The sequence below is a fragment of the Polypterus senegalus genome, chromosome 13 (genome assembly GCF_016835505.1).
Source record: "Polypterus senegalus isolate Bchr_013 chromosome 13, ASM1683550v1, whole genome shotgun sequence".
Taxonomy (NCBI): Eukaryota; Metazoa; Chordata; class Cladistia; order Polypteriformes; family Polypteridae; genus Polypterus; species Polypterus senegalus.
Window position 1 is genome coordinate 39,382,786 of NC_053166.1, and position 23,222 is coordinate 39,406,007.

The 23,222-nt window shown below is 39.0% G+C and overlaps 1 long non-coding RNA gene across 1 annotated transcript; it reads right to left on the reverse strand.

Annotated features, from left to right (window-relative positions):
- Nucleotides 1-5,910: 5,910 nt before the first annotated feature.
- On the reverse strand, nt 5,911-23,218 carry LOC120542077. The gene is made up of 3 exons (XR_005636137.1): nt 22,804-23,218; nt 12,582-12,731; nt 5,911-6,231 (listed from the first exon to the last, which is right to left on the reverse strand). It is a non-coding gene; the product is annotated as an uncharacterized LOC120542077 (long non-coding RNA).
- Nucleotides 23,219-23,222: the final 4 nt, after the last annotated feature.

Sequence of the window (23,222 nt, forward strand, 5' to 3'; positions counted from 1 at the left end):
GGTCTCAGGCAGCTGTAGCCTTTGTAAGAGACCGGGAATAAAAGTGACTTTAAGCATTAATGCTGTCAGTCATTGGTTAATTCATGTCATACAAGTCTAGTTCTTCTAATCCAAGTGATTAGAATCATTCCAAATAGTTTTAATAATTACCCCATGGCAACTTTTTTTTCCGTTTTTATACCATTTTCTTTTTCAATTGTTACTGTCTGGTCCTGCGCTGCTTTTGTCTTAAACAGATGAGTGTATAAAGTCCAGAGTTGTTTTGCTGGCTGCTTATTTTCAGGGCGTCCTCAGTCACCGTGGCTGCAGGTTTCCATTCCAACCAGTTTTGTAATTAGAAGTCGGGCCCAGCGGATAATGAAAGTTGGTATTTAATTATATGGCTTACTGGAGCGTTCATACTTCCAGACCCATCTTTATCACATTGTAGATTTTTCTGTGGTCCAGGACAGATTTGTCTTTTTTTTTTTTTTTTGTCTTTCCCATCCCTCTTTTTTTTTTTTTCAAAACATTGTAAGAGCCAATCTTGGAATGCTAGAATTGATCGTCCTTTAGCCCCTGTGAGCTGTATCTGTAAACCGAGTGGTAATTAAGCCAGTTAGGAAATCCTCTCGCTGCTGGCACAATCCGTTGCATACATTTGCAGTTTGCAAATAGGAGATGGCATACGGTTTTCTGTACGTGCTTAACATGCCTAAAGTATGACCAAACATGGAGAAATAAGCCTTAAACAGAACCTTTCTTAAACAAGACATTTTCTTTAATATCAATTCTTCTCTATTTTTGTGTCAATTGTTTTGCCCTACATTTTTACTAAATCTTTTAAAACAAAGATGCTTGGTCTGTGGAATAATTTGAACACGCACCACACTGGTGCCAGAAACATCCAATGAAGCAAACTAAAGCTGCAGAACTTTGGTAATTTGGGAAATACGCAGCTATAAACGCAGATACTTCATAATGCACATTCAGAGGTTTAAATGGAAGCACGTTAGTTGGAAAGCTGGTGGGCTTTTATTTTCTCATTTTGCGCCGCATTACTACCTCCTGGCTGTTTTAAGAAAACCAACCTTTTTAAATGTTAAGGCAGCTAAACAGGCAGTTAAGGGTTCTGAGTCATAACAAACAAGTTAACTAAAACTAATCCCAGAAAACCTACTGATTTTAGTAGTAAATAAACGGGTTTTGGTTAAAGCACAAACCTGCAGCCACCGTGGACCTCCAGGAGAGTATGAGGACCCCTGTTGTATTTGACATACGACCGGCCTGACATGCGAACAACTTAATTTACGACCAAAATTTTTGTTTTGATTTACGACTAACATCTTGCGTTACGACCCGAATGCGGTCACGTGTATCTGCTTGTGTGATTGTAAACAAACAGCCGAGAGCGTTCATAAGCGTCAGTCAGAGCCCAGATACATGTGTTTGTGGACGTAATTTTGGTCAGTGCAGTGATGTATCTATATATATAATTCACTAAGACCATGGCAAGCAAGATGCATAATTGCTAAGGAAGGAAGAGAAGGTAACGAAGGTAAAGAAAGTGATTGTTAAGGGATGTTAGCTAGCGGGCTGGTGCGGCACATGATGATGTCATCAGTCTGAGTCAGCACCGGCTTGCTTTGGAGTGTATCATTACAGCAGTTCACAACACGACCAGCTTTGAACTGAGTGCTCGACTGCTGTCTTTATTAACTTGAGAAACAGCGATCACAATCGAAACGAAGAAGGAAATTGTGCAGGAATATGAGAGTGGCGTTCGTGACCAATCTCACTAATATATATAGCATGTATAGCGAAATCCACAATCTTGACAATTTTACAAAGAAAAGATCTGCGTAAGGAGGCTCCTTCTAAACAATAACCACCTTCTGTTTCATTCTCCTCCTCCTCCCTTCCTGCAGCCCAAAGATGTCAAATTAAATGGTGAGTACAGTATGAAATTGTTGTTGCTGGTAGGCTACGCACTTTTTATAACTTTGGTTAGTACATTAGAAAAATTATTGGTGTTTTGGTAAATTATGCACATTATACAACCCTTTTTTATTATGAAAAGGTTAAGTAAGTGTTGCTGTGGGAGGTTCAGAGGGCATTATGGGTATTTCCATTATTTCTTATGGGAAAAATTTGTCTTGACTTACAACCAACGAATTGAGTTCATAAGTCAAGGGTCCACTGTACCTGAAAGCCAAAGGTGCCAAAAGTGTTGACCACCAAACATTAACATCCTTAGAGAACTGCAGTTCCAGCAAGAGTGAAGCAAATTTTGGACTTGTTCTTGTTAAAGACCTCCCACAAATCAGAGAACATTAAGTGTAAAGGGGTCTATTCTAGAAAGTTTTTTGCTCTCCCAGAATCTTCCGTTTTTTGTGCTAGCATTACAACCACCTATTTTTTTTGCTTGCCCTGTGTAAGTTCACAGGGAAGCTGGTGCCCATCCCAGCAAGCATCAGAACAAGGCAGGAACACCCGTGTCAACTTAGCGCCACCAGTCCACCTAACCTGCATGTCTGTGGAGTGTAGGAGTAATTGAAGGGTGCAGTAGGGGCCGTGAACCCCAGTCTCCTTGTTAAGACACCTGGCCCACCTGTTGTAACGTTACAACAGAAGCAAATTGGAGACCTGGATGTGTGTGTGTAGTGTGACCAGTAAGGGGGTGTTTGGCAAGAGAAGTCACAGGAAATTGACTCATTTTGTTCTTGAGGTGGCTATGCTGGGGGCTCCTGTCATGTCAGTACAGGGTGGTCCAGATCTAATTATGCAGATCCTGATCATCTGGATGACTTTGATTTATGCGGGGATGATTCCAGTTCAGCACGAAGACGATTCTTCACGTCGTCGGTTTGCACACTTCTTGTAGGCCTTGAGTTCCATTGTGAACTGCTGTGTTTGTCTGCTCTGTAACACCGAATTCTCAAATATTAAAATAGCCGTGTAAAGTGCAGTGAAACACACAGGAAACAGACTATTGAATCAAATAAATAGAAATAAACTCCTGATGCCCCTATGGGCTTGCCTTGAAGTGTAAGTTCTCTGTTTGGCGGTGTAGTGGGTTAATCACCAGCGAAGATTTGTAGAAATTCAATGCCTGACTGCTAATTTAGAGCTGTGGTGCCTGGCTGTCTGAGAGTCAGGCTGACCCTTCTGGGTTAAATGCCGTGGTCCTATTAGAAGATGGTTGGAGGCGGTCATTGACGTGCTCCTGTAATCTGTCATGGCAGACCACTCGCTCTCACTAGTCCACAACTCGCTTAGACACCCCAACTCCCACCCCTGCCTTTTTGGTAGCGTTTGGTTATACTGATTAATAAAACCGAGCAACAGTTCAGTTAGTCACAGACCCGGCCAGCGCTCACACACACGCCAGTCAATGCCATTTTTCCATCTCTTGAACTGGAACCTTCTGTGCAAGAAAGCTTTTGAGCCGCCACACGTCTGTTTAGGCTTCATTCCGAACTACTATACAGCAGTGAAGTACTGTGGGTCTGCAGCTTAACAATATGAGGGCTTATTTTTAAATAAATTGTGTCAAGAAGGTTCAGGCGCCAATTGGGTGCGAGTGCGTTGTGGTCCACGATTAATGGAGGGGCTGGCCGATCATTCCACATACAAGTGTGAAGGTGGGCAAATCAGTCAGGTGCCTCATTGAAGCCACAGGGGGAATGGTTCTTACACCTGTGCCGCCTTAGGAGGCTTCATGGGTGGTAAAGGAGTGAAAAATGGAAGAATGAGTAAAGAAAAAAAAAAGACGGCAGTTGCAAGAATGAAGATAAGCAAGTAGGAACATGGAGAAAGTGAGTCCCAGTAGGGACCCGAACCTGGAGAAGGATGGCTGTGTCTGCCAGCGGGCGTCTCGCTTATTGCAAGATCCCATTTGGGGTTAGCCAAAGAGATATCAGTTTTAATGGGATGCACCACGGATCTTGCATTTTAAAGGATCCTTGCCTGCAGTATTTTAACCTCGCTTTTATGGAATATTTATTTGATTCTGTCTCCTGTGTTTTGGTCAGTGCCACCATCTCCAAGCCATATAACAGAGCTGGTCTCACTGCCATCCTTCAGACCTTCCCTTGGGCATAGGCTGTCTAGGCAAGGGCCTAGGGTACCCTCTAGTGGTCAGAGTGCATCTCTGCAGCCCCCATGTAAAGATTTCTGTGTTTATTTTTGTTTAGGAAAATTTTTCTGGACCAGATTGGAGCACAAAGACATGTTTACGTTAGGCGCCTCAGCAGTGCCTGTACTATGCAGAGCACAGTCTGTTCCCCAGAAAAGACCCTGAGAGACATAACATTTTTTTTGAACAATATAGACCTACGCACACTCAAGAATCCAGATGAATGTCCAGTTATATTATTTTCACGTACTAACAATGTTCAGTCTTAATGTCTGATGACCTACACAGTCAAACAATAACACGAACAGCAACACCAATGATGATGCCAATATAGCATAGATGAGAGGGCATAGAATAGAAGAGCAATGTAGCTCAGAAGAGAGAGACATGGCAAAATAAAATAAAACAATCAAACTGGCAACAGGACTGTAGCTCTTGAATGAATTGCTAAACGCTGATTGAACTTAAACTACGATCGTCTCCCAGATGGACATACATTAAAGCTTGCGTTAAAACTTTACAAACCACTGGGCACGCTAAAGCAGATGCACATTTTTTTTTTTTTTGGATGGGTAGATTGCATTATTTGCAAACATGAGCATACGTTAAATAAGAATTGTGGGTAAAGATTCCTGTTTAAAGATAATCATATTCTCGGTTTCACTGAATGTTGTCATTATGCTAACTTTTCAATTTATTTAATTTATAATTTTGTTATGATAATGTCTTAAGTAAAAATATATATAGAATGTCACCATCATCAAAAGACTCACCTTTAGCTGGTGGTGTTTCTTTCCTCATTCTCTTTACAGAAACATTAAAAGCAATGAATAAAGACTACTAATATGGTCTGACTAGACATTAAGCCCGTTACAATAACGGGCACTAGAACAGTAGTGCATAAACATTAGTAGGAACAGTCTATATTAAATGGCAAGAGACCTTGTATGTGGCTGTAATATGCGTCACTGTATTGTGTGCCTTTATATTTCTCTCTCAGTAATACTGGTTTGTATTTCCGTAAAATGCCTGTAATTTTATCTGTCAGTAATACAGTGGAACCTCGGTTCACGACCATAATTCGTTCCAAAACTCTGGTTGTGAACCGAAGTAATTTCCCCCATAAGATTGTATGTAAATACAATTAATCCGTTCCAGACCATACCAACTGTATGTAAATATATTTTTTTAAGTTCTTAAGCACAAATATAGTTAATTAAACCATAGAATCCACAGCATAATAGTAAACTAAATGTAAAAACATTGAATAACACTGAGAAAACCTTGAACAGAGAAAACTAACACTGCAAGAGTTTGCGCTATAGTGCTACGAACCGATTGCTAAAAACACTTTTTGTTAATGAGTTTTAATCCCAGGGAAAAAATGAACAATTGAAAAATCTGTAATTTAATAAACAACCAAGAAAAGTAACAATGCACGTGTGTGTGTGTGTCTCTCTCTCTCTCGTGTGTGTGTGTGTGTGTGTCTGTCTGTCTGGCGCGTGCATGTGTGTGTGTGTCTGTCTGTCTGTCTGTCTGTCTCTCTGCAGAGGGAATGCACAGGGAGAGACTGAACACGTGCCGTGGCCCAGCGCACTTCAGCAGAAGACTTCACACAGAAGACACACACACACACACACACACACACACACACACACACACACACGGTCACCTGGACGCACACAGGGGTTTTATTAAAGAGGATTCCTAATTATTTTCTGAAATGGCACCCCTCAAGAGCATATTTTTCGGAGACAGTGATTTCGATGTCCTGTCTCCAGGTCGGGCTGGCAGTGATGATTCCTTCTCAAAGAAAAGGGGATGGTGGGGCGCCATTTACAACTTCGCCAACAGCAGCAAAAATCCTAGAACCGGCTCTGCAGATGGTACAACGTTGTTGGGATAACTTGGCTTAAAAAAAGTTTAGGAACCCCTGTCCTAAATGCTTTCTTCAATGCCAGTGTTTTTGAATTAATTCTCCGTTATCCTCTGCCATCTTACCTGCTGTTGTTCTGCCTTACATCTCAGGTTGCCTGTGTAGATTTTCTTTTGGAAGCCAGTCATTTTCACATGTAACTGTTTTATTTCACTACAAGAGAGGATGTTTTCATTACCTGAAAAGAAAGGAGAACAGACTGTGAGTTGTTGATTGACAGATTTTGAACTCCCTTCCCTTGCTCTGTACCCGTAACTGGCAAAGGCAGGGTGAATTGAGTCAATAAGCAGAACAGAACAGTTTTAGGCTACTCTAATGAGACGTGTGCTTGATGCTCTGCTTGTGTTTTGTGAGGCTCTGGGTTTGCGGTGACAGTCATTGTGACCTGGTGGCCAGGCCATTCCTTTTTACACCATTAGACCACTGGGTTGGACTCCCAGAAGGACCAATAGATGAGCAGCCTTTGTTGTACAGCACATAATGATTCAAGAGTATTTTATTGTCATTTCATCCATACAGTGAAACGAAACAACATTCCTCCAGGACCATGGTGCTACATAGAACACAGGACAACGAAGAATCCACGACATATGACATAAAGACACATAATATATAACAAGGTGCATGTGAGTCAAATGTGCAACAATGTGCAGCATTGCAGAGCAGAACACATAAATCAGATATCAGATCGGTCCATGGGTGTTCAGGAATCTGACTGCTTGTGGGAATAAACTGTTACACATTCTGGTGGTGAGGGCCTTTTTCCCCAATGGCAGAAGTGTAAACAGTGAGTGTGCAGGGTGTGTTGGGTCATTCACAATGCTGGTGGCTTTACGGATGCAGCGTTTTGGTGTAAATGTTCATAATGGAAGGAAGAGAGTCACAGATGATCTCCTCAGCTGTCTTCACTATCTGTTGTAGGGCTTTACGATCCCTGACCGTGCAATTTCCAAACCAGACAGGGATGCAGTTGCTCAGGATGCTCTCTAGTAGAATGTTGTTAGAATAGCTGGTGGAAGGTGGGCTTTTCTCAGCCTACGCAGGAAGTAGAGCCACTGCTGGGCTTTCTTGGCTAAAGAGCTGGTGTTGTAGGACCAGGTGAGGTTCTCTGCCAGGTGGACACCCAGGAATTTGGTGCTATTGATGACCTCCACAGTTGACCCATCAATGTTCAGTGGCATATGGTCACTCTTAGTCTTCTTAAAGTCATCTCCTTTGTTTTGTCTACATTCAGAGACAGGTTATTGGCTTTACACCAGTCTGTTAACCGCTGCACCTCTTCTCTGTATGCTGACTCGTTGTTGTTGCTGATGAGACCCACCACAGTTGTGTCATCATGAATTTTATGACGTCATTAGAGCTGTGCGTTGCTGCACAGTCATGAGTCAGCATTGTGAACAATAATGGACTGAGCACACAGCCTTGAGGGGCTCCAGTGCTCAGTGTGGTGGTTCTGGAGATGTTGTTAATGGTACCTGTAAAGGGTATTTCACGTTATTTTTGTTCATCATTGAATCACAGTTGCTTTAATTCGGTGTTTTTTGGCACATGATCAACAGAAAAAGACTCCTTAATGTCAAAGTGAAAACAGATCTCTGCAAAGTGGTCTAAATTAATTACAAATATAAAACACAAAATAACTGATCACATATGTATTCACCCCCTTTAATATGGTTCAGGTTTAGGCAGACTTTATCATCCCAGAGGGAAATGTGTTTACAGCTGGAAAGTACAAAAACAGAAGACATTGTTGCAGAGATCCAAAAGATCAACAAAGACACAACATTTGACAACCAGTGTTACTGCACAGACACACACTCACAATTAATAAAAAGAATTATTACTTTCAGCAGTACATTAAAAAAAATGAGCAGAATTTAACATTTAGCAGCATCCCTTCAAGTAGCAGAATTTAAAATGCTTATAGCATTTATATATATATACAGTGGTGTGAAAAACTATTTGCCCCCTTCCTGATTTCTTATTCTTTTGCATGTTTGTCACACAAAATGTTTCTGATCATCAAACACATTTAACCATTAGTCAAATATAACACAAGTAAACACAAAATGCAGTTTTTAAATGATGGTTTTATTATTTAGAGAAAAAATCCAAACCTACATGGCCCTGTGTGGAAAAAGTAATTGCCCCCTTGTTAAAAAATAACCTAACTGTGGTGTATCATACCTGAGTTCAATTTCCATGGCCACCCCCAGGCCTGATTACTGCCACACCTGTTTCAATCAAGAAATCACTTAAATAGGAGCTGCCTGACACAGAGAAGTAGACCAAAAGCACCTCAAAAGCTAGACATCATGCCAAGATCCAAAGAAATTCAGGAACAAATGAGAACAGAAGTAATTGAGATCTATCAGTCTGGTAAAGGTTATAAAGCCATTTCTAAAGCTTTGGGACTCCAGCGAACCACAGTGAGAGCCATTATCCACAAATGGCAAAAACATGGAACAGTGGTGAACCTTCCCAGGAGTGGCCGGCCAACCAAAATTACCCCAAGAGCACAGAGTCGACTCATCCGAGAGGTCACAAAAGACCCCAGGACAACGTCTAAAGAACTGCAGGCCTCACTTGCCTCAATTAAGGTCAGTGTTCACGACTCCACCATAAGAAAGAGACTGGGCAAAACGGCCTGCATGGCAGATTTCCAAGACGCAAACCACTGTTAAGCAAAAAGAACATTAGGGCTCGTCTCAATTTTGCTAAGAATCATCTCAATGATTGCCAAGACTTTTGGGAAAATACCTTGTGGACTGATGAGACAAAATTGAACTTTTGGAAGGCAAATGTCCGTTACATCTGGCATAAAAGGAACACAGCATTTCAGAAAAAGAACATCATACCAACAGTAAAATATGGTGGTGGTAGTGTGATGGTCTGGGGTTGTTTTGCTGCTTCAGGACCTGGAAAACTTGCTGTGATAGATGGAACCATGAATTCTACTGTCTACCAAAAAATCCTGAAGGAGAATGTCCGGCCATCTGTTCGTCAACTCAAGCTGAAGCGATCTTGGGTGCTGCAACAGGACAGTGACCCAAAACACACCAGCAAATCCACCTCTGAATGGATGGAGAAAAACAAAATGAAGACTTTGGAGTGGCCTAGTCAAAGTCCTGACCAATTGAGATGCTATGGGGGCAATATTTTTATATATATATATATATGTGTGTGTGTGTGTGAATTGATGTGAATTTCCCTTTGGGATTAATAAAGTATCTATCTATCTATCTATCTAGATCTGGGAATAAAAAGTTCTTAAATCTGTTGCTCTTTACCTTTGGTAGCTTAAAGCTGATATGAAACCCCAAGATCATCGCTGGTTCTAGAAGTCCCAAGAATTAGCTGAAAGGAGCTCACCTGTCTGGAGTTTCAGCTGATTGTGGTCCAAATGCAACGCAATCAGGAGAAGGTCCAGCCTGTGGTGAGTCAGCCAAGCACCACCGAAAGATGGTGACTGAAAAGCAAGAAAATCTCCCAAGTCACTGAATAACGCTTGGAGTCCATTTCTTGTTGGCTAATTTAGATGGAAGCAGTATGGCATGACTGTAGATGTGCCTAGAGAAGGATGTCCACAAAAGCTGAGAAAATGTCCAAGAAGAAGGCAAGTGAGGGTGGCATCCAAGAAGCCTAGGAATTACAAGCTACAGTGGGTCAGATTGGATGAGGCTGAGCAAGCAACAACTGCTCACCAGTCACAGCTTAATGCCAGAGCATCAAAGAGAAAGGAGGTGGGGAGCTTGCCCTGATGTTACAGCGTGTTGCCACATCTACCGCACAATGAACCACCTCAGGATCCCAAATTAGGACCCGAACACAGCCGTGCAACACCTCAGCACCACACGTTCAGATGGAATGGAACAGTGTGAGGTTTATTTACAGTGGCTGGATTGCCAATCCTATCCCCAACCATCGAGTTTTCCCTGCAAGTTGGAGGACCTGCTTGCAGGGCTGGATGCAGATTAACGTCATACCCAGGATGAAGCAATCATAGGTTAAGGGCCTTGCTCAAGGGCCCCACGGAGAGGATTCACTTCTGGCATTTATGGGATTCAAACTGGCAACCTTCTGATTGACGGTGCAGATCCCTAGCCTCAGAGCCCAATCCGACCCAAAGAGAAAGCCACGTTTTTTAAAAGAGCAAACATGACATCTAGAGTTTGCCAGAAGGTATGTGGGAGACTGAAGTCAGATGGAAGAAGGTTCTATGGTGGGATATGATCAAAAGTTAGCTTTTAGCCATCAAACTAAACATGGTATACACATTATCAAAATGAAGCCTGGTGTTGGCAGCATCACGTTATGAAGATAATTCTCTGCAGCAGACCCTCAAAGGCTAGTGTGGCTAAGAGGGGAAAATGAATGCAACAAAATCCAGGGGAATCCTGGAGGAAGATCTGATGAAGTCTGCAAGGAAGGAGGGCTGCAGTGGCTGCAGGTTTTCATTCTAGCCATCCTCTTAATTAGTGACCAGTTTTTGCTGCTAATTACTTCTTCTAATTAACTTGACTCAGGCCCTTTAGTTGTTTCTTTTTCCTTAATTAGCATCCAAACAATAATGAGACACAATATCTCAAAATAAAGAAAGGTGAAGGTCTCAGTAAGGTTGATCTCTCAACTCACAAATACACTTTGACGATGTTCTTATGAAAAACAGAAAATCAACAGTTTTGGAAATGTCAGCTGTGGCAGAACGAGGGCAACAACAAGCCGTGGAATTAAATAACGCATTTAATTAACAGCAAGAATTGGCTTCTCATTAAGAAACTGGTTGGTCTTGAAGCCCCAGTTTAGCTGCTCATCTGTTGCCTCGTTTCATGTCTCATTTCTGTTTGGCTGCATTTTAATGAGGAAACGAATCAATTCAGAGGACTGAATCCTTCTAACAGGGCTTTTAAAATGTGAATTAGCAGTGAAAACAGGTCACTGATTAGGATGAAAACATGTAGCTGCTGCAGCCGTCCAGGACTAGAGTTCGACACCTGTGCCTTAGGAGATTTGTTTTCTAGCAAGGCAAAGACCCCAAGTGTAAAGCCAAAGCTACACTGGACTGGCTTTAAAACAACACTGTTAATGTCCTGCAGTGGCCGAGTCACAAACCAGCTCTCCGTCCAGTGGAGTGTTTGTGGCTTGACAGTCACAATGCCACCTGACAGAACTGGAGCAGACTGTGAAGGAGAATGGCAGAGTCCAGATGTGCTAAGCTGACAAAGACCGGAGGCTGCCAAATAAATACTACAACTAAATACTGACTTGAAAGAGATGAATATTTGTGAAATCAATTATTTTGTTTCAGGTTTGTAATGAAATTAGACAATTCTGCAGAGATCTGTTTTCACTTTGGCATTAAAGAGTTTTTCTGTTGATTAGTGTCCAACGAGCCACATTAAATCCTCAGTTATTCAATGTTGTATAATAATAACATCTTAAAACTTCAAATGGGTGAATACTTTTTACAGGTGAAATAGCACCTTTGTTTTACTTTAGTTTATTAGAAAAACATTTGGAAACCTTTTAGGCATACTCTACTACTTACATCTATAACATTATTAGAGAGAATTTTCAGCTATACTCAAGTATCCCCTTTTATTGTTCTGTGGTGACAGAATGCTTAAATTACTAATTCCTTTGTATATTTTGATAACAGCAGTGCTTGAAGTAGGACGGTATCTTCCCCATTCTCCCCTTACGAGTTTCTGTATTTAAGTGTGCTGACCTTTATTTATGATAATGTGTACATTTACATTACGTTTACTTATTTGGCGACTTACAACATTTATGTCACAATTGGTTACATTTCTTTTTGGTTTTCCAGTTGGAGCACAGACAGGTCAAGTGACTTGCACGTGGTCACACAGTGTCAGTAGCAGGTTTTGAACCCACAACCTCAGGGTTTAAAGTCCAGAGCCTTAACCACTATACCACACTGCCTCCTGTCTAGAGATATATCGACCTGCAGAGCCACAGCACCATACGTCACCTCAGGTCAGCGCCAGCAGTTTCAAAGCAGAAGTGACATCACTGCATGTTTGTGCCTGCAGTTTGGTAATAAATGTTTATAGCTTGTCAAAAGTCAGATTCATTGACATGCTAACCACACCAAACATGAACCTTAACAAAACTAAGCCCTAACATTAACTAACCCCTGACCTTAACCATTTATTCTACACGCTAACCATACTAACCCCTAACCTTAACTTCCATCCTTTAACTGCTGACGTAGACCTGCCTTTGGATATTCTAGCCTGTCTGGAGAAAGGTGATACGAATAGTGTGAGCCAGTTCTCCGCTCTACCCAAAACGTCACAACACCTGAACTCGCTATGACTTCCCATGAGATGTAACAGTTTATAAACCTTATACACTCTCTTTATATGGTGTCAGGCCAGGTCTGAAACATTTCCACCTTACTTTCACCTTTGTCCTTTTCATCCTCAGGCGAACTGCTCCTCCAGTAAGGTGTAACAGCGATCACGGTGCTACCAGGTGAAAACAGCAATATTTAATATACCCCACCTTATGTTCTTCAGATTCTCAGATGCTAATTGTGGTTGAAGTGCTCTTTGCAGAAGTCACAGTGTTACACAAAGGTCTCAGGTCCTCTAAGTTCACCCTCTAAGTTCACAGTTTGTCCAAAAGGCAGTTGAGATGAGTCGATACTTGGATCTGCAATGAAAGCTGCATGTCTTCAATGTAATATAAAAATCCATTCAAAAATTAATAGCAACAGCAAAATCTTAACACTCATAATTAATAAAATTAAAAATATTAATAATTGTAAAAATATTCTTCTCTCGGCTGCTCCTCTTAGGGGTTGCCACAGCAGACCATCTTTTTCTTTCTCTTTCTGTCCTCTGAATTTTACTGTTATATAAAGATATAACAACCGAAAGAGCCCTTCAATAAAGACTGCTGCATGGCACTCGGAAGTACAGATACTGAAACTCAAAACACCAGTAAAATTATTTAATTAAATAAATACTTTAGTGAGCTTTTCTCAATTTTCTGATGTCATTTTTTCACAAAACAGAGCTCTGTCCAAGTCTGGTTTCCACATTGTACTTATTGCTGCTGTCTCTACTCAGCAATTTTCTCAGGGCATTGCCCTCCTCTTATCTGCTATTCCTGCTAGAGATGGCAGTAGAGAGACTAGAACTCAGAGCCTCCAGATTATAGAAGGGCCATTAGAGCGAAATATAAACTCTCTTCTAGCACAGGGCAGATAGGACTTCTACCTTTGGGGGTACTTTATATGTAGTCACAGGCTCTCTCCCTTTGTGTCAGAACCTTACTCTTGTCACTTAATCCATTACTTCTGCACTCAAACTGGATAACTGTGTTAGAAAACGTATAGGTGAATTCTTTAACATATTCAGAGGGTCCCACTTTACCAGTCCCTCGTAGTTACTTCATGGTATTCAAAATCTTCTTGAACCTATTTATCCGTCCTTTTTCAAATCTTATTCTATAACAGGGTCATGTGGAGAAGAACCAGTCAGTCCTGGAAACATGAAGTCAACTGCAAACAGAAACCATACCTGAATGGGATACCTGGCAAATGTGAAGCTTTTAATAAATAATAATGGTGGAAAAATGTAGCGCCTGGACAAAAATCTATGCAGACAAAATGATAATGTGAAAATTCCTCACAAGTTGTTACTGAGACTGTTTAACCTTTTAAAACGGTGTCATACTAGACATGATACTGTTAAAGCAATTTGTCTTTCAGGAAACAGAAGACAAAGAAAGTACAGGAAGATTAAAGCATTATTCATTGTCATTGACGTATCAGAAATCAGATGAGACAGTCTACATTGTATAGACAGACAGACAGATAGATAGATAGATAGATAGATAGATAGATAGATAGATAGATAGATAGATAGATACTTCATTAATTCCAAAGGAAATTGCAGGGCTATAGCAGTAGACAAAAAGGCACAAATATACATATGACAAGAACTGGATTAGTTGTAGTATGCTGCAAATGTACAAATACACATATAACATGAATCATCTTTAAGTAGATTAACACAATGTAGGTATTTACTATGAGTAAAGTGATTAGAACTAAACATACTTATCATTTACACACTCTGCATACTTATAAGTTTAGACTCTCTACATACCCTACTAGCAGATGGACTATTTTTGACAACGTTTTACCCACTTATGGTATGATCTGCTTTGGGTTTGTGTATAGCATTTTCTTGATTGTTGATCAAGAAAACAAACAATCACAATAACTTCAGCAGTGTAAAGGTCATTCACATGTTTGTTCAAGTCCTCCAAGAGTCACAATTTAAACTACTACAATTAAATTCTCACAGGTATTTTACTTTTCTCAAGTTCTGGAATGTAATTTTTAAAATCATAATGAAACCTTTAAGGAGAAGGTGTGCTTGTAGCTGTAGAGCTTTGTTGTAGTGCTCTTTGCAGACCTCACAGTATAACATAAAGTTTTTAGCAGCTCACATGATAAAAAGAACATACACAATAACTCAACAATGGCTTTCAGTTGTATTTAAGATGTAATATTTATACTTAAGAAGGATGTTAAGGATAGAGGAAAGAGAAAGGCCTAAGGGATGTGGTGAAAGAAGACATGGAGGTGATGGGTGTGACAGAGCAAGATGCAGAGGACAGGACGATATGAAAAAAGATGACCCGCTGTGGCAAACCCTAACGGGAAAGAAGAAGAAGAATTTATACTTACAGTTCGTCCACAGTGCAGGCCAGTGTTAATATTAACTGTATTTATATAGCATTGCATCATGAATTACATACAACTCAAGGTGCTTTCCATAGATTAATCAACAAAAACAAACATATACTACATTTACTTGGATTATTATCATTAACTAATACTAGGATAATTTCAAACAAATGTAAGTATACTAAATACAAAATCAACTAGGTATTGTCAAACAAAATTGAATCAATAAAGTACAAAACAAACCTTCAATCTTATCAGAAAAAGGGTTTCTAATTAAAATATTTATACACTAAGGTTGACAATTGAATAACCAGCTTTAATCTACTCTATATATATATATATATATAATCCTAAGCCTAAAAGTGCAACGATTTTATGTGACTTTATTGTCATGCTTTAAATCAGGTATATTTTAAAACCTACATATATATGTTTGGTATCATTCTTTTCAGAATCTATCGAACTTTAATGTGATGTTGTAATATTTTCAGATTCTTATTCCATTTTTAAATTATAAACTAAAAACTATCAAGAACTCATATCCCGCAAGACGAGACTTTGTGCCAAGAGATCTAACCACGTCTGGGGCCGGAAATAAAAGACAAAGAGAAGGACAGCTGCTGTACAGGCTTTGAAATGTTCGAAGTGCTGTGCGAAATACAGATTGTGTGGCACGGCAGCAGCAAGCCAGCAGCTGATCGAACAAAGAGGAGGTAAAAAAAAACTGTATTTGTTTCCCATTGTATCACCATTTAAGAGGGGTTTCGGAGGAGCGACCGAGTATCCTTGGGGTGCGTTCAGCCTCCCTCTTCACAATGCAAGCGGCAGAGACGCAAAGTGGCTGGTGCATAGCGCAGGCCGGGGGTTTGGTGATCGAAGCAAGCAGGGGGCAAACCCCCTAGTTAATATATAAAAAAATATATACAGTATATATCTACATTACCTAGGAATATGTACAACCCCATTTCCAAAAAGTTGGGACACTGTGTAAAATATGAATAAAAACAGAAAGCAATGATTTACAAATCTCATAAACTCATATTTTATTCACAATAGAACATAAAAACGCCTCACATGTTGAAAGTGAGACATTTTACCATTTCATGAAAAATATTAGCTCATTTTGAATTCAATGGGAGCAACACGTCTCAAAAAAGTTGTGATAGGGGTTACAAAAGGGTATAAAAGTAAGTGGTACTAAGAAGAAACAGCTGGAAGAACATTTTGCAACTAATTAGGTTAACTGGCAACAGGTCATTACCATGATCTATACTAATAAAAGGCAAAGCCCTCACTGACTGACTGACTCATCACTAATTCTCCAACTTCCCGTGTAGGTAGAAGGCTGAAATTTGGCTGGCTCATTTCTTACAGCTTACTTACAAAAGTTAGGCAGGTTTCATTTCGAAATTCTATGCGTAATGGGCATAACTGGAACCTACTTACGTACATATATACGGCCATAGTCTGCAGCTCGGTCACCGTGTGAGGCGGAGTTGCGTTCCCTCATTGTCATGCCTCCCACGTAATTGAGTGCCTGCCCATATAGGGCCATCCATCAGCAGCAATCCAATAGACACACTGCCGTTAAATATTCGCGGGTGAAGGACTGTGCTTATGCAAACGAAGATGAGATGGTCAGGGATAGACTAGTGTTTGACACAAACTCAGCGAAAGTGCGAGAGAAACTTTTAAGTGCCGGGTCTTAGCGAACATTAAATAAAGCCATGGACATCGCAAGATCGCACGAGATAGCACAAGCACAGCTGAGAACCTTCAATGCATGTACTCCAAGCGGCTCACGTGAACTGACTTTGCAGGACTGGGAAAGGTAAACCCGTGCATGCAGTGTGTGATGTCTCAGATGAAGAGGAAGACGAGCTGTTTATTGATGCAGTAAGAAAGGAACAACCCTCTGAATCTGAACAAGCCTAGTTTAATGTTAAATTGATGTAGAACAATATTGTAGTTATAAAGAAATCAAGTTTTTGATAAATTTTAATTTATTTTCAACTTTTGTACCTAAATGTGATATGATGAAAACATTGTAATTATATTATTTTTAACTGTTTCCGTGAATATAAATAAGAATAACTAATCACAAAGAAAACAATTTTTACGAGTTAATTTTGTAGACCTGTGTTAATGAATATGTTTATAAAGTATATATTGTTATAAATGCTTAAAAATAATAGTAAATTAAACTATTATAAAGAGTAAATTGTTATAAATGGTTAAAAATAATAGTAAATTAAAATATTCCTATCATAATTTTTGTCAAAGTAAAATGTATTGATCCATCCTCTCGAGTTGAGGGGCAACAGTACACAAAAGGCAGGACCTAACAATGGACAGGCACAGGGCAGACACCATGAACACAACTTCATACATTCAGTGGCATTTGACATACTGTACATCCAACATAGATATCCCGAACAAACAACTGATCGGTCTCATATTTGCTTTTTAAATTTTATTTTCCTGTGCCGTTGTAGTTGATGCATTATTGAAGTGACATACACAGACATTTTGGTGGGCAGTGGCTCACAAAGGGAAGAAGGGACATTACAAGACAGGATTTTTTGACTTTTTAATCATGGACACAAATTAGCATCTACCTTTACTTCTATGTTTTTAATTTCTCTGTTAATTTGGATGTAATGTCAGGGGAGGTAGCAAAAATACTTGTCTATGATTACTATTTCATATAATTGTTTTTTATCAGTATGCTGCTGCTGAAGTAAGTGAATTTCCCCTTGGGATTAATAAAGTATCAATCTATCTAATTAGAAATGACACTACACCCTTTTACTTTATTTTGCTAATATAAAACATCTTAAAAAGACAAAAGAGCATACAAATGAATTCCCATATAGTAACATTAAATATCAAATGTACTTTTAAGAGGAAGAGATCACATCATAACATATCACTTTAACTTAACTGCCATGCATAAACACTGCTACTTAATGCTGAAAGTTAAGACTGAATTAAAGTTATATTATGGAATAGCAATGCTGTATGATTCTCCAGAATGTACACCATTTTCTGTTGGCACACTTGCCCTGTACTTCATGGAGAGAAGTGCATTATGTCAGAAAATTATACGTTCATATGCGTTCATTTATCTACTTAGTAGGAAAGAAAAGAGTTTTCAAAAGTTTGTTTAACTTTTCAAAATAATCCCCGATAGCTCCATACACTTCATCCACTTTTCCTGCACTGACTTTAACACCTTTGAAAAAAAAAATCCCTGTTTGACCAACAAACCAGGATGTCACAGCTGCCTTGACGCCATCATCACTTGAAAACCACTGAACAGAGTCATTTCTTCAAAACTTGGAACAGGAAATAATCCGCGGGAGCCAGGTCAGGACTGTAGGGTGGATGGTTCTGCGGCTGGATGGCAGCCTGTGATTGACGTGACATGTGAACTGGCACATTGTCGTTAAGAAGTAGCACGCCTGATGTGAGCTTTTGTGCGAGGAGTCTTCTGACATCCTGTTTCTTGGAATGTTAGAATCGCACTGAACCACAACTGTGCATGAGCAACCTTGACACATGTCACAACATGCCTAGAATTGTTTCAACATGCTCAGGCAGATAAATTATTGAACACTCCTCGTACAATTATGCCTTGAGAATACCTCTGATATTGTGAACTTTAATAAATGAATCTACTGCTTTGTCCATGTTCAAGCCCTGCCTGTGTGTTTGGTTGTTAATTATAAAAAGAAAATACATAATAGGTAATAGCAAAACTCATCTTCATCTATACCTTACTGCTTAATATTAACAAGTACTTTTATAATCTTCTTCTTTTAACACTGTTTTTGAAATCAATAAAACACTTCAGAATGAAACCAGCAATATCCTCATAACGGTCAGTTGTGCACACTAAGAAATGTCTGCTGTTTCATCTATTTGACATTAAAAAATACGAAAAAAGATCGTCTTGATCGCATATAATAGCAACACAAAACCATATTATGCTGACTGTGACATGTCAATTACTAGAAAATTCAGATAATGACAAAGTAAACTGTTAAGATATTACCATACTTTCCAAAAACTTCTGCAAATTCTCTCCATGCCTAACTTTTAGCAGTAAAGCAGTGACCTTACAAGTCTTGGACACCTGAGAACAGCCCTGTTCTTCCTCACCATTCTATAGTGTTGTACTACTTGATGTTGTGCACAGTAAAGATGTTCCACTCTCATCCTACCAAATATTGTCAGCTGTTTATATGCACTCAAATCTAAGGATCCTACTCTTTTTAAGAATGTAAGGTTTTCTTGTTCTGAGAATTTCTTACGAGCCAACGTCCAAAATACAGTAAGTATTGACTCAAAAAAGCATCTTTACCGTTAAATGCAGCCTTCGTACTAAAAGTAAAGAAAATGTCTTTTATAATAAATTCCTGCTTTTAGCTTTATTGTGTACCATTTGTGCGAATAAATGAAATAAATAAAATAATAATACATTTTATTTCAAGGCACCTTTCTAAACACCTAAGGACACCGTACAGATAATAAAATCATTAAACCAACAAAAAAATGAATGTACACATACATGTATACATATATCTATGGAACTGAAAATACAGAAATAAGAATACAGCCTAAGGTCATGTATTGTAAGTTAATCTAAACAGATAAGTCTTAAGACGGGATATGAAAATAGATAGGGAATCTGTGTCCCAGATGTTTTGTGGTAGTGAGTTCCAGAGTTGAGGAGCACAACGACTAAATGCCCTGGAACCAATGGTGATCAGGCGTGTGGGGATTAATGAGAAGACCAGGGGCCTCATGTATAACTCGCACTATAACATGGCGTAAGCACAAAAGCCGAAATGTGTTTACGCACAGAAAAATCCAGATGCAGGAATCTGTGCGTACTCCAACTTCCACGTTCTTCCGTTACATAAATCCCGATCAGCGTGAAAACTAACTCGTGCACGCATTTATGTAACGCCCCAAATCCTCCCAGAACTACGCCTATTTGAATATTCAAATCAATATAAATCGCCCTTAAGCGCAGCCTTCTGTGAAAAGACAATGGGAAAAGCACTGGGAAAATATAAGAATTTCAGCGAATACCAAGTGGAGGCAAAGGAAACACATACTATTTGTTCAAATAAACCGTGGTATAATCAACAAAAGGAAGTTGATCGAGTGACATAGCGTGTTGGAGAAACTTGAAAGCTCACATTCACAAAATCGCACAGTGCCGGAAATAAAAAGAAGTCACATATCAAAGTTGCCGTGAAAAGAAGAGTTGTAAGCCCACTGTCTGAGTGTCATATGAAAGTTTATTAGGGTACAGAGAAAAAAAAGCACACGGTGGGGAAAACGAAATGTCAACTTCAATCTCGACATTTCCACTTTAATCACGTAGTTTATTTTGTCATTTAGTAGAACATTATAAACTTCATCTTAAAATCGTTTAATCAACCAGTTTCTCAAATCACATCGTAATTAAAGTAGCAAGTTAAATGCTTTGTTTTGTATTTAATCTTCTACTCGTATGTGATCTATATGTGTGAATCACTACTTGCTTCTTAAACTGGCTCTCTTCCTCCAACTGGACACAGAGTCCATTACATTCGTGATATTACAGCTCTCTGAATAACTAAAATACTGAGATGTATACGTGATGTCATTTTCATGATGATAGGATTTAAAGCACAATATTAAACATGTGTTTCATGAGCTTTGTGCTCATGACAAGCATTTATCTTTTGTCGAAATTTGTCGCTGCGTTTTTAGCTGTGTTGTTATTTTCTCTTTCTGTTTTATATTCAATATATATTGGTCGCCCCAAGAGTCCTTGCTTTTCTTTCCCCAAGTAACCGATCGCCATACAATCAGCTCTGTAATAGACGTTAAGCCATCTGTAAGCTTAGCGCCGATTCTTCAAAACGTTTAAAGAACATTGAAATATCTTCGTAGTACATGTTTAATTATTCTATCCTTCACGACAATCCCAGTGAAGAATATAGATTATTTAAATGAAGTTAAAGTTTTATGTGTATAATTTAACAAACATATTTTGCTGTATTTCACCTTAAAAATGATATCGTCATCATATGTAAATACGCGCTTTATAAAGTGGCCCAGGTTGTGAGATATTATAACTGTAGTGCAAGTTTACAGTGAGGTGATTGTACTTAGAAGTACAAACAGTTCTACAAGGAGCAATTGATTGAGTGCATTTAAAGTTCTTGGGATTAAACTGTTTCTGAACCGCGAGGTCTGTACAAGAAAGGCTTTAAAACGTTTTGCAGTGGCTGAGACAGCGTGTCCTTAAAGCTGTATACCGATAATTCTCTTTCCGATCAGCTGCTGCTGTGATTCACACTCAGATACAGTGATATAAATACTCTGAGTCGGTCAGAGTAATAAGGAAAAAGATGATCCGCTGTGGCAACTCCTAACAGAGGAGCTGAAAGAAGAAGAAGAAGAAGAAGAGTAACAATGCTAAAGCAGTTATGGTATTTGGAATACTATGGCTGTTCCCTGGACCATTATATTGTTACGAGTTAATTACAATCAGATGCATTACACTAATAAACAATATGCAGTTAGTTTAAGTGTATTTTTAAAGCCGTGTCAGGAAAATAAGGTGTAACCACACAGGAACAGTAGCACTGCTTTGATGCTGGGTGACGCCAGTTTGCAAAACCGAGCGGAGAACTTGCGTACGACAAGGCATGAGATACCGTGGAAAAGTGTGTGGCTTTACGCCAAGTGTAGATTTTATACATCGCGATTTGAACGTGGAAAAGTTCTTACGCAACATTTCTGTGCGTACGCACCGTTTATACATGAGGCCCCAGGTCTCAGAGAGGGATCAAGCTAAGTGGCTGATCTAGATTTATGTATAAGAGAAGAAATTTCAGCTTCAATGGGCAATTCAAAAGTTGATTGATAAATAAAAGGAGGTTCAGCTGAAATATTTAAATAAGAATTGGATGGCAAACGTATTGATGATGCAAGTTGTTGATGAATATTACCAATTTTGGCTTTAAAAAGAGGTCAAGAATGCCACGTAGCAGTGCAACACATATGAGATGAATTATATCAGGAGGTGCCAGAAGTCTGTTAAAAGTGGAAAACACTAATGCCAATTATGAAATTAATAATCGCATGCCAAAATACAGAGAAGTATTTAAACGAGTAAATAAATTGCGAAAAAACGCATGGCTGTCAAAAGTCGTCCAATTACCGTATTATGATTACAGGTTTTACTTCAGAATGGCCTTATTTTCAAAGACGGTTCAAACTTCACAATGCGATTTTTTTTTTTTTTTGTTTCGAACGACACATTTCTGCAGGCTTTATTAATGGTTCTTTTTATAAAGGTATCATCACTTGTCAATCACTACCAACAGGTTAAATCTGTTCCTATTGCTGTCCAGTAGTTTTACCAAGTGTCTTTACTGCTACTTTTCTTACATTCATTCTGACAAAAAGTTAAACACGAGCGGACTATATTATTGTACTACAAACGAAGGACCTATTTTTTCTATTCCTGAAACAAATTTTTGGCATTGGTCTACTTTTATTTCACTTTCAAACCTTACCCAGTTCCTACACAAATATAACCTGTTAACAAGCGCTCTAAGCTAAAGTGCTGTGGTACGTAAAATAAGAATATGTATCCATTACAAAAGTGTATAGTTGTATAAATTTATCTACAAACAGCGGCAATAAACTACTCGTAGTTGGACAATTTCAACAGATGCCCTTACACAATACGAATCCTCTAAACTCCTAATTCATGGGGTTCAAACAGCAAAAAGAAATCGACTCGATGACTAATTTACGATAACGGCCAATTCATACATTTAGGATCCACTTAATGTATGAAGGATTGCTGACCACTGAATGTTCAGTTTTGTTACATTACTATTAAACAGTAGTCTACCTAGCATTACCAAGCCTTTACGTATCCCTGCGTTTACTGTATTTCCTACAACGAAAAGGAAGAGCGCAATCCAAACGGAAGAAAAGATTTACCTCCCGCGGCACGTGCCTCAAGCATCGGCTTACATTTCACAAAACGCAGAAGAAACACATGTGTAGTATACTTTAACAATTAATCAGGCATTCATTTTATACATGTCATTTTACAAATTGATGAGATGGAAATTACCTATGTTACGTAAATATATAAATATCACCTGAAAGGCATAAAAAAGTTGGCATTTCTATTTAACAATCCCACAGGGAAAGCTTGTGCCTACCATTTTAAGCTAGGCCCCTAGTCAAGTCACTGCTTGATGTCTTAGAGGCGCCTAAATAAAAATAGTTATTTTGTAATAACAGTAGTATCATATCTCCGATAACCGAGATAGAAAATTAAAAGTAACTTACATTGTATTACTTTAGGCAAATACAATATTTAACAATAATTTTAAAATAAAATACCTCAAAAT